This window comes from Schistocerca americana, chromosome 3 (assembly GCF_021461395.2).
Source record: "Schistocerca americana isolate TAMUIC-IGC-003095 chromosome 3, iqSchAmer2.1, whole genome shotgun sequence".
Taxonomy (NCBI): domain Eukaryota; kingdom Metazoa; phylum Arthropoda; class Insecta; order Orthoptera; family Acrididae; genus Schistocerca; species Schistocerca americana.
The window spans coordinates 207,587,276-207,602,039 of record NC_060121.1 but is presented as its reverse complement, the minus strand read 5'-3'; the positions used below and the strand labels follow the sequence as shown (position 1 = coordinate 207,602,039).

The 14,764-nt window shown below is 41.8% G+C and overlaps 1 non-coding gene across 1 annotated transcript; it reads right to left on the bottom strand.

The window, feature by feature from the left end:
* Positions 1-3,075: 3,075 nt before the first annotated feature.
* On the bottom strand, positions 3,076-3,149 carry Trnar-gcg. Its single transcript has one exon. It is a non-coding gene; the product is annotated as a tRNA-Arg (tRNA).
* Positions 3,150-14,764: the final 11,615 nt, after the last annotated feature.

The following is a 14,764-nucleotide window of genomic DNA, read 5'->3' as shown; positions in this document are numbered from 1 at the left end:
GTTTATTGATCTTTAAAGGACCCAGTCGTCTACACATCCTTGAAAATGAGGTTCCAGCATTATTGAAAGAGGTTCCGTTGGCTACAAGAATGCGTATGTTCCTCCAGCATGACGGGGCTCTTGCTAATTCTAGTCATCAGGTGACACATCATCCAAACCTAATATTTCCCGGAAGATGGATCAGTGGATATGGGCACTTTTCTTGACCATCAAGGTCCCAGGACCTCATCCCTTTGGATTTTTGCCTGTGGGGTATTTAAAACGCGAAGTCTACATGTTGTTGTTGTTGTGGTCTTCAGTCCTGAGACTGGTTTGATGCAGCTCTCCATGCTACTCTATCCTGTGCAAGCTTTTTCATCTCCCAGTACCTACTGCAACCTACATCCTTCTGAATCTGCTTAGTGTATTCATCTCTTGGTCTCCCTCTACGATTTTTACCCTCCACGCTGCCCTCCAATACTAAATTGGTGATCCCTTGATGCCTCAGAACATGTCCTACCAACCGATCCCTTCTTCTGGTCAAGTTGTGCCACAAACTTCTCTTCTCCCCAATCCTATTCAATACTTCCTCATTAGTTATGTGATCTACCCATCTAATCTTCAGCATTCTTCTATAGCACCACATTTCGAAAGCTTCTATTCTCTTCTTGTCCAAACTATTTATCGTCCATGTTTCACTTCCATACATGGCTACACTCCATACGAATACTTTCAGAAATGACTTCCTGACACTTAAATCAATACTGGATGTTAACAAATTTCTCTTCTTCAGGAACGCTTTCCTTGCCATTGCCAGCCTACATTTTATATCCTCTCTACTTCGACCATCATCAGTTATTTTGCTCCCCAAATAGCAAAACTCCTTAACTACTTTAAGTGCCTCATTTCCTAATCTAATTCCCTCAGCATCACCCGACTTAATTAGACTACATTCCATTATCCTTGTTTTGCTTTTGTTGATGTTCATCTTATATCCTCCTTTCAAGACACTGTCCATTCCATTCAACTGCTCTTCCAAGTCCTTTGCTGTCTCTGACAGAATTACAATGTTATCGGCGAACCTCAAAGTTTTTATTTCTTCTCCATGAATATTAATACCTACTCCGAATTTTTCTTTTGTTTCCTTTACTGCTTGCTCAATATACAGATTGAACAACATCGGGGAGAGGCTACAACCCTGTCTTACTCCCTTCCCAACCACTGCTTCCCTTTCATGTCCCTCGACTCTTATAACTGCCATCTGGTTTCTGTACAAATTGTAAATAGCCTTTCGCTCCCTGTATTTTACCCCTGCCACCTTTAGAATTTGAAAGAGAGTATTCCAGTCAACATTGTCAAAAGCTTTCTCTAAGTCTACAAATGCTAGAAACGTAGGTTTGCCTTTCCTTAATCTTTCTTCTAAGATAAGTCGTAAGGTCAGTATTGCCTCACGTGTTCCAGTGTTTCTACGGAATCCAAACTGATCTTCCCCGAGGTTGGCTTCTACTAGTTTTTCCATTCGTCTGTAAAGAATTCGTGTTAGTATTTTGCAGCTGTGACTTATTAAGCTGATAGTTCGGTAATTTTCACATCTGTCAACACCTGCTTTCTTTGGGATTGGAATTATTATATTCTTCTTGAAGTCTGAGGGTATTTCGCCTGTTTCATACATCTTGCTCACCAGCTGGTAGAGTTTTGTCAGGACTGCCTCTCCCACGGCCGTCAGTAGTTCCAATGGAATATTGTCTACTCCGGGGGCCTTGTTTCGACTCAGGTCTTTCAGTGCTCTGTCAAACTCTTCACGCAGTATCGTATCTCCCATTTCATCTTCATCTACATCCTCTTCCATTTCCATAATATTGTCCTCAAGTACATCGCCCTTGTATAGACCCTCTATATACTCCTTCCACCTTTCTGCTTTCCCTTCTTTGCTTAGAACTGGGTTTCCATCCGAGCTCTTGATATTCATACGAGTCGTTCTCTTATCTCCAAAGGTCTCTTTAATTTTCCTGTAGGCAGTATCTATCTTACCCCTAGTGAGATACGCCTCTACATCCTTACATTTGTCCTCTAGCCATCCCTGCTTAGCCATTTTGCACTTCCTGTCGATCTCATTTTTGAGACGTTTGTATTCCTTTTTGCCTGTTTCACTTACTGCATTTTTATATTTTCTCCTTTCATCAATTAAATTCAATATTTCTTCTGTTACCCAAGGATTTCTACTAGCCCTCGTCTTTTTACCTACTTGATCCTCTGCTGCCTTCACTACTTCATCCCTCAAAGTTACCCATTCTTCTTCTACTGTATTTATTTCCCCCATTCCTGTCAATTGATCCCTTATGCTCTCCCTCAAACTCTGTACAACCTCTGGTTCTTTCAGTTTATCCAGGTCCCATCTCCTTAAATTCCCGCCTTTTTGCACTTTCTTCAGTTTTAATCTACAGGTCATAACCAATAGATTGTGGTCAGAATCCACATCTGCCCCTGGAAATGTCTTACAATTTAAAACCTGATTCCTAAATCTCTGTCTTACTATTGTCTTACTATTATATAATCTATCCGATACCTTTTAGTATCTACATAGAAAAAGTAAACCAAAGACCGATTTGTACGTTCGGGTTATGAATAGTGCAGTCCTCATAAAAGAACGCAAAGACGACCTCAGAAGAGCTACACGTGGTGCTATCAAGAGAAGTCAAATGTGCGTTGAAGTTGGTGGGGGGATTTTTGAAAATCAACTTTGAACGTCCTCATTTGCCTTTCCTTTGAGTTTGTTAGGGTAGCATACTAACAGCTGTACTCTGTACTCAATGGAAAGTGGACACATTAATATGGAATTTTTTATGCAATTCGTCTATACTACCAACTGCTAAAATATCTACTGTTCCACCCGACACACCCTGTATATGCATATATGTGTAGTGTTTGTTCTTTCGGACATCTCCAAAATAAAATAAAAGACTCCACGAATCCGCGTTCGAACTTAGGCAGGCACAAATTTTCATTTGTGTTTTAAAGCCCTGTGACAGCCTGGACATCTGTCCTTCTATATTTAAGGTTGTCCGTTTCGATTCGTAGTGTCTGTTCTTTGGGACATGTCCGGCCCGAGACTCGAACTCGGGACCCTTGCTTTTCGCGGGCAAGTGCTCTACCAACTGAGCTACCCAAGCACGAGTCACGACCCGTCCTCACGTCTTCAATTCCGCCAGTACCTCGTCTCCTACCTTCCACAGTTTTAATCTGCCAGGAAGTTTCATATCAACGCACACTCCGCTGCAGAGTGAAAATCTCATTCTGCCGTCGTGATGTTTCTGTAGTAAGTTGAATTTAATTTGTATCAGTACAGTGTAAATTTTAATTGCGTTTTCCATTAGTTTATTGAACACAGCAGTAATCATCAAAGAGAAATTAATCAGCAAGAGTATATTCTTTTACAATATCTGAAATACACGGAGCGAAAGGCTATTTACAATTTGTACAGAAACCAGATGGCAGTTATAAGAGTCGAGGGACATGAAAGGGAAGCAGTGGTTGGGAAGGGAGTAAGACAGGGTTGTAGCCTCTCCCCGATGTTATTCAATCTGTATATTGAGCAAGCAATGAAGGGAACAAAAGAAAAATTCGGAGTAGGTACTAAAATCCATGGAGAAGAAATAAAAACTTTGAGGTTCGCCGATGACATTGTAATTCTGTCAGAGACAGCAAAGGACTTGGAAGAGCAATTGAATGGAATGGACAGTATCTTGAAAGGAGGATATAAGATGAACATCAACAAAAGCAAAACGAGGATAATGGAATGTAGTCGAATTAAGTCGGGTGATGCTGAGGGAATTAGATTAGGAAATGAGATACTTAAAGTAGTAAAGGAGTTTTGCTATTTGGGGAGCAAAATAACTGATGACGGTCGAAGTAGAGAGGATATAAAATGTAGACTGGCAATGGCAAGGAAAGCGTTTCTGAAGAAGAGAAATTTGTTAACACCGAGTATAGATTTAAGTGTCAGGAAGTCACTTCTGAAAGTATTTGTATGGAGTGTAGCCATGTATGGAAGTGAAACATGGACGATAAATAGTTTGGACAAGAAGAGAATAGAAGCTTTCGAAATGTGGTGCTACAGAAGAATGCTGAAGATTAGATGGGTAGATCACATAACTAATGAGGAAGTATCGAATAGGATTGGGGAGAAGAGAAGTTTGTGGCACAACTTGACCAGAAGAAGGGATCGGTTGGTAGGACATGTTCTGAGGCATCAAGGGATCATCAATTTAGTATTGGAGGGCAGCGTGGAGGGTAAAAATCGTAGAGGGAGACCAAGAGATGAATACACTAAGCAGATTCAGAAGGATGTAGGTTGCAGTAGGTACTGGGAGATGAAGAAGCTTGCACAGGATAGAGTAGCATGGAGAGCTGCATCAAATCAGTCTCAGGACTGAAGACCACAACAACAACAACAACATCTAAAACAATCTGACAATGCTAAAGTAGTTAACAAATTCTACGCCTGTAGAAACCTAAGTTGGTTCTAACGAAGTCATTAAACCAGTGTAGTTTAAAGAGCATTTTCGTCTAGAAATGAAATGCCTTGACGGTTGAACGACCAAGAGCGGGAAGCCAAAATTTTACGAGTACACGATCAGAGGGACAAGTGCCCTAAAGAGGACTTCCCTATCAATACAAGTGCCTGAGAGACGACTTCCCTATCAGTCTCCTGGATAGTTTTGTTTCTCGAGTCAACAGAGTGCGTTATCATGCAGTAGCATACGTGATGTAGTTTTGTCAGTCGATTTTCTTACACTGTAACCCAGTACGATGGATTGTTTGTTATAGTCAGCACACTCTCAGAAACGAAGTCGCCCGAAGAATAGCGGCATTTTTGAAGCCTGGATTATTGCCTCTTCTTTCGGGAACACATCTCAAAAATCTTTTAACGGGTCTCAAATGCATTACCGAATTAGTACACATGTTGTGGCAGAAGTTGGCAACTATTAGGTGACAACAAGCACGTAGATGCGCTAACTTTTCACGAAGTTCCAAAATTAACTGCAGTTTAATCATACTTGGCTGAAATTGGATGATGCCGTTAATTTAGGAAAATATGCTCAAGACGACTGTAAGAATAAACTTGACAATCATGCTCTTCCGCCCCATAGCCGGATTCAACTCACGCATTGTACGCCAACTCGTAGCGAAACTTCTGTTGACCGTCTCGCAGACACGCCACACCTACTAACAAGTAAGCAGCCCAGCAGTAGCTCGCCTTTCCACCGCTGTGCGCCGCCACTATAAACCTGGTGCTAATACCGCAAAGAAAATTGAGCTTAGAAGCACAGTAGAAACGAATAGGTGAAGTATATGACAATTTGTAATCCAAAGGTACGAGTCTGTTAAACAAAATAGTTTGATACTTATCATATTATTTTACGCAGAGGTACAATATCTGCACCCAGTTAAACTGTGTAATACCTTGTCAATAAGACCTTACCAGTACAGCTTACATAATATGTGATGTAATTATCATGCCATTGGGCGACTATGTGACAATGAATTAACAGGTGCTGTTATAGAAGAGCCATGTGGTAGTAATAGCTTGGATATGTATTAGAGATGGACAAACTGAAACACGTAACTGTTTCGAAACAAATGAAACCGTACAATGTAATGTTTCGATACGCTGTTTCGAAACAGTGAAACAGTTTGTGTTTTGTAATCTAATAAACCTAGACATTTTATCATCTTGAATGTCTACTGTATAGGTATGTCCATATAAACACAAATGAGGTGCGAGAGCGCTAATCATATCGCAGAAAGGATGAAACTATCACTTAGGCGTCTTGGCAGTTTCGTATTTCATGCAGCAAATGCGCTGCTTTCGTGTCGTGTGACTTTCATACTTTTCAATTGGCTGACAGCCATAGCTGAAGACAGAAGAACCACCACGAACGGAACTGGAGGTGGGAGCGAACTGCAGAAACAACGGATATGGTACTGGGATTCCCACATTCCGCTAGTATTCATTGTGGATAATAGGCACAGTGACTATAGACTCACAAATAATTCGAATAAATAACAAAATATAACAGAAAATTTTTTGTCTTTCAAGGTGTTTCGAACCGTAACTATAAATTCACCATGCTTCCCAGCCCTTCCCGTTCACCATTATACTATCAGTGATATGTCAAACAGATTGCTTGCAATTATACCTACATTAAATTTATGTATATGTATAATAACTGTCACTCTACGCCTTTTTTTTTATTCAAAATGTTCTAGGCTTACTTGCGTTTCTTAATATGATTACTGTACTTGAACAGAGAAACGTATCTTATATAAAAAAAGTGTAATTTAACTGAATGATTTTCACATATTTATTATTTTGAATGTGAATAGTATGCGTTGCTTTATTGTTTGGTTAATGTTTATAAAGCAAATGTTACGCCATTTCGGAATAGGACAGTCATCTAGAAACGAAGCTTTATTTTCGGATATCTTAAGCTTCATGCTACTGCTTGTCAAAACGATTTCGACACTCTTTCACGAAGTGGTATGTTGTGTTTCAGTACCTGTGCCGAGCCCGAATCTCGTCCGACACAGAGCGGAATGAAACATCACTGTTTCGATACAGTCAGTCCGTTACAAGCACAGGTGGACTGAAACAGCTTTATTTTGAAACAACGGTACAGTTTCCGTGTCTGGCTCGAGATCGAATCTGGTCCGGATATCCGAGACAGGGGCGGAATGAAACACCACTGTTTCGAAACAGTGAACCACAGCCGTTCCGAAACACTGAAACAGTTCCACGTATCGATACACTGTATCGAAACATAGAAACAGTGGCCAAGTCTATTATGTATTAAGGTTAGAGATGGGTCGAACTCGTTCTTTCCTGTGAACTCCTAAATTCATTTCACTGTTCGCCGCAGGGTTGTGATATCCAGACAGCGCGATTCTCGTACCAACCTCATGAAATTCTCGTATTTTAGTAAAAATTCTCGTACGATTTGAAAATTTTTTATTCGTAGTATAAACTATGAACAAGAATTAGTAATTATGAAACAATTCGATGTCTACATCTTCTTCTTACTGTTTCGTTTTATAAAGAGTGCCCGACGTCATTTTCTCGTACATTTCGTGTGTTGGCTCAAAAGTTACACATGTTCCATTGTTTCCTGGTTGTTCTTTAATGCATTCAGAGGCAAGAAGTGCTCCATTCAGTGTACTGGTTTGGAGTCTGTTCCTTATTTTGGTTTTCATGAGATTTACCTGAAGTTGAACATGAAACTTCAATAACCTGACAAGTATGAAATCATATTATTAACTAGTAATTAGCGTCATTGCTTTACATACCTTAGAAAAAACTCTTTCGCAGTCTGCATTTGAATGAGGTAAACTCAAAATTGAGAGAGCGAAAACGCTCAATTCCTTAAATTCTTCAGATTCGTTATTTAATATATTCCACATTTTGTCCGGTGATTGTTCCTTTTGTAGTGAGTCTGGGAGACAAGTGAAAACCAGAGGGAGACGCCTCCACTGGTCATCTGTAGTTTGTGCTTAATCGAGATCTGAGGGAGGAATTATACGTGGCAACAGTTCCATTAAAGGCATGAGTGAAGGTGTTGTATCTCGGTAACTTTGTGACAGGGCATTTGTAGGTTTGAGTGCCGCTAGCTTGGACAGCACTTTATCTTCCATATCATACCGTTATTTGATCTGGCACGTAGCTGTCTGTAATATTTGAGAATTAATAGCTCTCATTAGGTATGCAACACATAAACACACAAATGTACAGAAAACAATAAAACACAAATTATATATGATTTCAGGCAAACGAGGTGTACTCACCACAGGAAAGTTCCTGCATCGATGATAAAAATCCTTGATAAGATGTGGGTGCTTCTTTGTCTCTGGTGTGCCAACTTTCTTCAGAATTTTCACACCAAAATACAGTTGTGAATCTTCCAAATGATGAGCTGCATATTTTGGGTCAACATCACTGAGATTTTTTCCCATGGCATAAGTGTGTTTCATGAAATACAGAAGTATTTCTGTATAGAGAGCTCTAATCTTATCATGAAGGTCAACAATTACTACTGCTCTAGACTGGAAATACTCGTTGAAAGTAGTAAATTTTGGTAGAATCCACTCTAAGAACATATAATACATTTTTGCAGTGGAGTCATGTAGACAGTTAAAAACTTGTTCAGCACTTAGAACTCGCTCAGAAAGCCATTTTTGGTTAAAAAACAGCATTAGAGCATCCCAGTTTTCCAGCACTGTCCTAACAACCGCGATCATTAACAGCCAACGTGTCTCTGAAGGATGTAGTAATTCGTGTGGTTCCAAGTTTAAAAATACCTGGAATAAAACATAATGTTTAGCCTATTTCCACACGGTCGGACGTAAAATAAAGTCTATGAGATGGTTCAAATGGCTCTGAGCACTATGGGACTTAATTTCTGTGGTCATCAGTCCCCTAGAACTTAGAACTACTTAAACCTAACAAACCTAAGGACATCACACACATCCATGCCCGAGGCAGGATTCGAACCTGCCACCGTAGCAGTCCCGCGGTTCCGGACTGCGCGCCTAGAACCACTAGACCACCGCGGCCGGCAGTCTATGAGATATAAAATGCTACACTACCTGAAATTCCTTGAACTCTGCCTGCCTCTTCGCACTGAGTTTGAAAAAAGCCATAAATATTCCTCGCGAGGTCCTCACAAGCTCTTGGAAGGTTCTTGCACGCCTCGCTTGCGCATATATGCACCGAATGACAAACACACTTATTACAAAAATTCCCGGGCAGCTATCTGGGAATCTGCTTGCTACAGAATTACGAACTCCCATCATAGTATTGCAACCATCTGCTCCAAAGTCAATAATATTGGCTAATGGAATGTTATGCTGTTGAAACGTTTTTACTACACCATTGTAGAGATTTTCTGCAGTAGAAGCTTTGTCAACATTTAAGTCTCCATCTTCATAAATTTTATATAGCTCCCAAAACTTACTTTCAATACAACCTGTAAAAGGAGAAGTGATACAACTTAACACGAAAATTTATTTTAGAATTAATTTGGTTATTATTTCAAATCTAGCTCTTATTGTTACTCATCTGAATCTTTGTCATAAAAGCGGATAGCCACGCAGGAATTTTTCACAGTTCCGATATCGGTGGACTCGCCCGTCATTATGCTAAATTTGGCGTGTTGTAGTTTTTTCGCCAACACTTCTTTGTGTGACGTCCCAATAACATTAGAAACAATGGCACGTGCTTTGTGCCGTTTAAGAGTCATACGAGTCTGGAAAAATATCTTTTAACAAACCGGGTAAATGATCAGCTAAGAATGCTGATAACTTGATTTCAGCTTTAGCAACCATCTTCTTAACTGGTTGTGCGTTTGTGACAAATTGAGCAACTGAAGGCTGTCGCACGGTAGCAGACTGCACCATGCTTGGGTGCTTCTTACTTCTGGAATGGTTTTTAATATTCTTGCAATATCTGCATCGCGCCCTGAGCGGATCACTATCGCGCACCAGGCAATTATGTAAACCTGGCATATGTAGCCACTCATCACGAAATTTTTGTTGTCTGTCTTCGAGATTTCACCACTTTTTAGACGTTTTTTCTCCGGCGTGCACGAAAGTTTCGTGCTTATGTTTTCATATTCACTGTCACTTCCCATTTCTCCACTCACAGTAACACACAGTAACCCGAAACACTTACAAAAAGAAACTACACAGTAAATGAATTCAGCTAAACGTACTCGTAATGACTATACGCGAAATACGCATTGTTAAGAGTATTGTTTGTTGAAGACGAAACAATACCGTCTGATGAAATGTCTTTCGTTTGTACTTAACAATTCCACAGTATTGTAGGGTAATTAGGTCTACTATTAATTGCTTTCCAATAATATTCGATTAAAGTTCCATTTAGTGCTTTGAGATTCGTTGACCGCTCTATTTCTGAAACTTAATTCGAACTGAGTGAAATACGATATGCATAGCAAAGTGATTCGTTATTGTTAGCTTATTTAATTTATTTTCCAGGGCTAGGCTTTGAACTAAGCCTCATTCTCGACTTTAATTGTTTTGTCATGTCGGTAGTTTGGCGCTCTCTCTCCTGCCTGATATTTGTTGATTGACAGAGGCTGCATGGATTCGTAACAGTTTCTAATCATTTTAAAAATATAACAGATGAATTGATTATTTTCCAAACAAATGTGTATAATGTATATTTGGTAAAAAATTTGGACCCGCCTCCATAGCCACACGACTTGGTGTGGTGTCACGAGCCACGAGCCCGCAACTAATAAGGTTCGAGTTCGCCCGTGGGCATGAAAGTTCCTGTGATGTCTGTAGACTAAGTTAGGATAGGATAGGGTAGAGTAAGTCGTCTGTAACGACTCCAGTTATCGATCGGATTAAACGCTAAAAAAATATTAAAAAAATGTTTTAGGCAAAATTCTCGTATGTTCGTGTACGGTATTCACTTTTGCCTCGTACATCGTACAAATGACGAAATTCTCGTATGCGTACGAGAATTCTCGTGCATACCACAACCCTGCTTCGCCGTGAAGCGTTCAAATGAAGTAGTTCATTCATGAAGTACGAAAGCCTTGTGGAGTTGCCCCGTTCAGTTCGCTTGCAGACGCGGAAGTTTTGAGGCGTGCTACGCGGTCGCTCTTCCGTGTGACGCTTGTGTTTACCTACTAGTGCACGCGCGTAACAGCTTTCGTTTGGTACGGTTTTCTGTTAGACACATTAACACCTGACATTACTATCGGTGACGGCAAGCCCCGCCATGTATGATGGGGTGTATGGAGAACGGGGTGGTGACTTCGACGCCCCTATGGGACAACATCAACAACCACCTGCCCAGCGGCTACATCCAGATGCAGCACCCTTACCAGCTCCTCCAGGAACTACATTGGACAACACGACGGCTGTGATCAGCCACTCGTTAGCAGTTGTTCGGGGAGAATCTGGAATACAGCCGGCAGAAGAGCATATGGATTTATCGGAACAGGATTCCTCCAGCTTCTCCGCTACGAGAAACAAGCGACAAAGTGAGGTCAGTCTGGATTTAAGAAATTCCAAAACCTTCATAGCAGACGCTAATCAACTCTTACCTATAACCGACGTTTCAAATGTAGCTGACCCTCTGTAGCAACTGCCTATGGGCTCACTCCTAACCGACATGCTGCAACTAACACCCCTCCTGTGGCACCTGCACCTACTCCGAGGTCTCTCAACTTTTACAAACGTACAGATAGGGGACCATTCGTAGTTTACATAGAATGTTTGGACAAAAACTTAGGCCGCTTGCACCCCATGGCACTAGGGAAATTATTGCATATTTCCTTGCCAGAAGTGAAGAGTTCTATACTTAACATCTCTTCAGCACGAAAAACAAAAGTTAAGGTGGATCTGAAAACCCCAGACAAGGCTAATTTCCTAGTTACCAGTGAGGTATTAAAGTCAAAAAATATAGGAGCTTACATTCCTTCCTTTATTGTCCATAAGCTGAGAGTAATCAGGAAAGTAGACACCAACCTTGAAGAAGCGGAGATTTTGGAAGTCGTACAATCTCCCTTCCCTGTTGTAGGCGTTCGGAGGCTTACGAAGAGATATGGTAAAGACCAAATCGTTAAATTGCAGACCTGTTTGTTAACCTTCGACTCTCAAACCTTACCGGAAGCCGTGTCTACTCACTGAACAAGATGTCCCGTAGACCTTTATGTACCAACTGTCAGGCAGTGCTTTAATTGTCTTCGTTACGGGCACATCAGCAAACAATGTCGATCTCAGATGAGATGCATTAAATGTAGTGGTCCACATAATGTTGAATCCTGTGTCTCACCTATCACTATTTGCGCTCATTGCGGGGGACAACACGCATCCCGGAATACCATACACGGCGACGAGCTCAAGAATTAGCTACGTTCAACAACAGTGACTTCACGGATGCGCTGTCTATTGCTCGTATGCCAACCTATGCATCCGTCACCGGGGTTCAACAACATCACTTGCCGGCTCCGATCGTTCCTTCTCCAACAAATTTGAGCTCTCCGGACTTTCAAAACCCACAACTCTTCCCGCCGCAAGCATGCAGAGTCAACTACGCGGAAGTGGGGACGCAACTCAGTGTGCAACTGTGCTTCAGCAGACACACGTCGCTTACCTGCCACTCCGGCGGCAGGCGCAAGTAAACAACGAAAGTAACGTTCGTGAGTGGTCTCAGTACCGCAGCCTGTTATATCCCATGCAACATTCATTCACTCCTATCAGCCAAAATCCCATACCAGCCTGCTGCTCACAGATTAGCAACCCCACAAGCGCCGAATCAACGACAGCCTCAAGGTCACGCTGAACTTATAGATAAGATAATAAATGTGATTGATATTGTCATGCAAAACATGAGACAAAATAGTGCTATGAACAATTCCGATATCCGGCACCTCGTTACTGGCATATTTCAATCTCTCTCTCCCTAAATTATGGCGGCTTTAAAAGTATTGCAGTGGAATGCGAGATCGGCTAATTCTAATAGAGAAAGCTTGCAACGAGAACTGTTCGTAAGTCAGCCTGATATCGTTCTGTTATGTGAAACTTGGTTCAACTTCGAACGAACTGTTCGCTTTCAAAATTATTCTATAGTAAGGGAAGACCGTCTCGATGGGTGGGGCGGCGTAGCTATACTGGTAAAAACTTCGATGCCGCATCGACCACACCCGTTACACGTACCTGTCACCAACTTTGAATTAGCTGCTGTGGAGATACGAACTGCCCACAAAACCTTTACAGTTGTCTCGTTGTATAACGCTCCCCACCACACTATCGTGGAAGATGACTGGAGACAATTAATAAGTCAGCTTCGTCCTCCCTTTATCGTAGCTGGAGACGTGAATGCCCACCATGTTGCGTGGGGAGGAGACGTGACAGACAGGAACGGCAGGACATTGATAAGCGTTATCGAAGATAATAACCTAGTGATACTCAACGATGGCTCTCCTACTATGATAACTTCACCTCTCCGTAGTAAGGAAACAGTTCGGCGGGCACTCGCAAATACGAGACGTGACTTACGGGACGAAGATGGATACCCAGTTTTACTCAATGCTATGAACGTCGCAGCTGGCATCAGCATCCCTAAGAAAAAAGAGTTTACAGTAATGAAGCACCGTTCTCCTCCTTGGTGGAATTCTGAATGCTCTCGGGAAGTTGCGAAGCGACGACTCGCCTTGAAAACCTATCGTCAGAATCCTTCATTGGACAACTTCTTGGCTGTGTAAAAAGTGAATGCGCGAGTTAACAAATTCTTGAAGAAAACCAAGAAGGACAGTTGGAAACAATTTTGCCTGTCCCTAAATAATGAAACCAGTATGGAAGCATCTGGCATAAAATAAAAACTTTTAGAAGAAGAAGACTGCCTTCCTCCCCTGCTGCTGCCACGGCCTGGTTAGAGGAATTCATAGATACAATCGCTCCCCCCCGGTACCATTTTTAAACCATCGGCTGAAGAAGACCGCTATCATGTTACCGAGCGAGGTGGCGCAGTGGTTAGCACACTGGACTCGCATTCGGGAGGACGACGGTTCAATCCCGTCTCCGGCCATCCTGATTTAGGTTTTCCGTGATTTCCCTAAATCACTTCAGGCAAATGCCGGGATGGTTCCTTTGAAAGGGCACGGCCGATTTCCTTCCCCATCCTTCCCTCACCCGAGCTTGCGCTCCGTCTCTAATGACCTCGTTGTCGACGGGACGTTAAACACTAATCTCCTCCTCCTCCTCTATCATGTTCTTCTTCGTCCTTTCTCTAAGGAAGAACTCAACGAAGCTATTAAAATATCGAGCGACAGTTGCCCTGGCATTGATCATATACACTGCTCTATGCTTGCACACCTGCCTATAGAAGCGAAAGGCTTTCTCTTGAACATTTTTAATCAGTACTGGATGAAGAAAGACCTCATATCAACATGGAAGACGCAAGTAATAATTCCAATTCTCAAAAGTGGTAAAGATCCAAATGTCGGTACTAATTATAGACCTATTGCCTTGTCGTCGTGTGTTGCAAAAACACTGGAACGAATGGTAAAAAGGAGACTAGAATGGTGGCTTGAAAAAAGTAATTTGTTGCCTCGGAGTCAATACGGCTTCAGAAAAGGCAAAGGGACCATGGAAAACCTGTTTTTGCTTAATATGGATATCACGTCAGCCTTTCAAACGAAAGAGACAGTAGTGGCAGCTTTTCTTGACGTTAAGGGTGCATATGATCACGTACAAATACCGCTACTCTTGGACAAGCTGGCAAGATTTGGTATTCCTTCACGGATGATCTACGGTATCAGTACCCTGATTACTCAAACAACGATCTACGTCCGTTTCAAAGGTACCATGATCGGACCTTTCCATGATCGGACCTTTTTATGTCTCCCAGGGCTTGCCGCAAGGTGCAATTTTAAGTCCTCTCCTGTATACTCTATATACGCACGACCTAGAACGCATACTTACTCCCCCCACAAAAATCCTACAGTATGCTGAAGATATAAGTGTTTATTCTACTGCTGCTTCATATCTTCAGGCCAAAACGGCATTAACCACAACCATCGCACACATCGATGAGTGGCTCTCTATCAATGGGCTGGAGATCTCGGCTGAGAAATCAGCAGTCGTTCCCTTCTCCAAGTCGACGACAGCTCGCACTGAAGATCACATTACCTGTGGCAAGTACACCTTCCAAGTAAAATCTCACGATCGATTTCTGGGGATGATTGTTGACTCT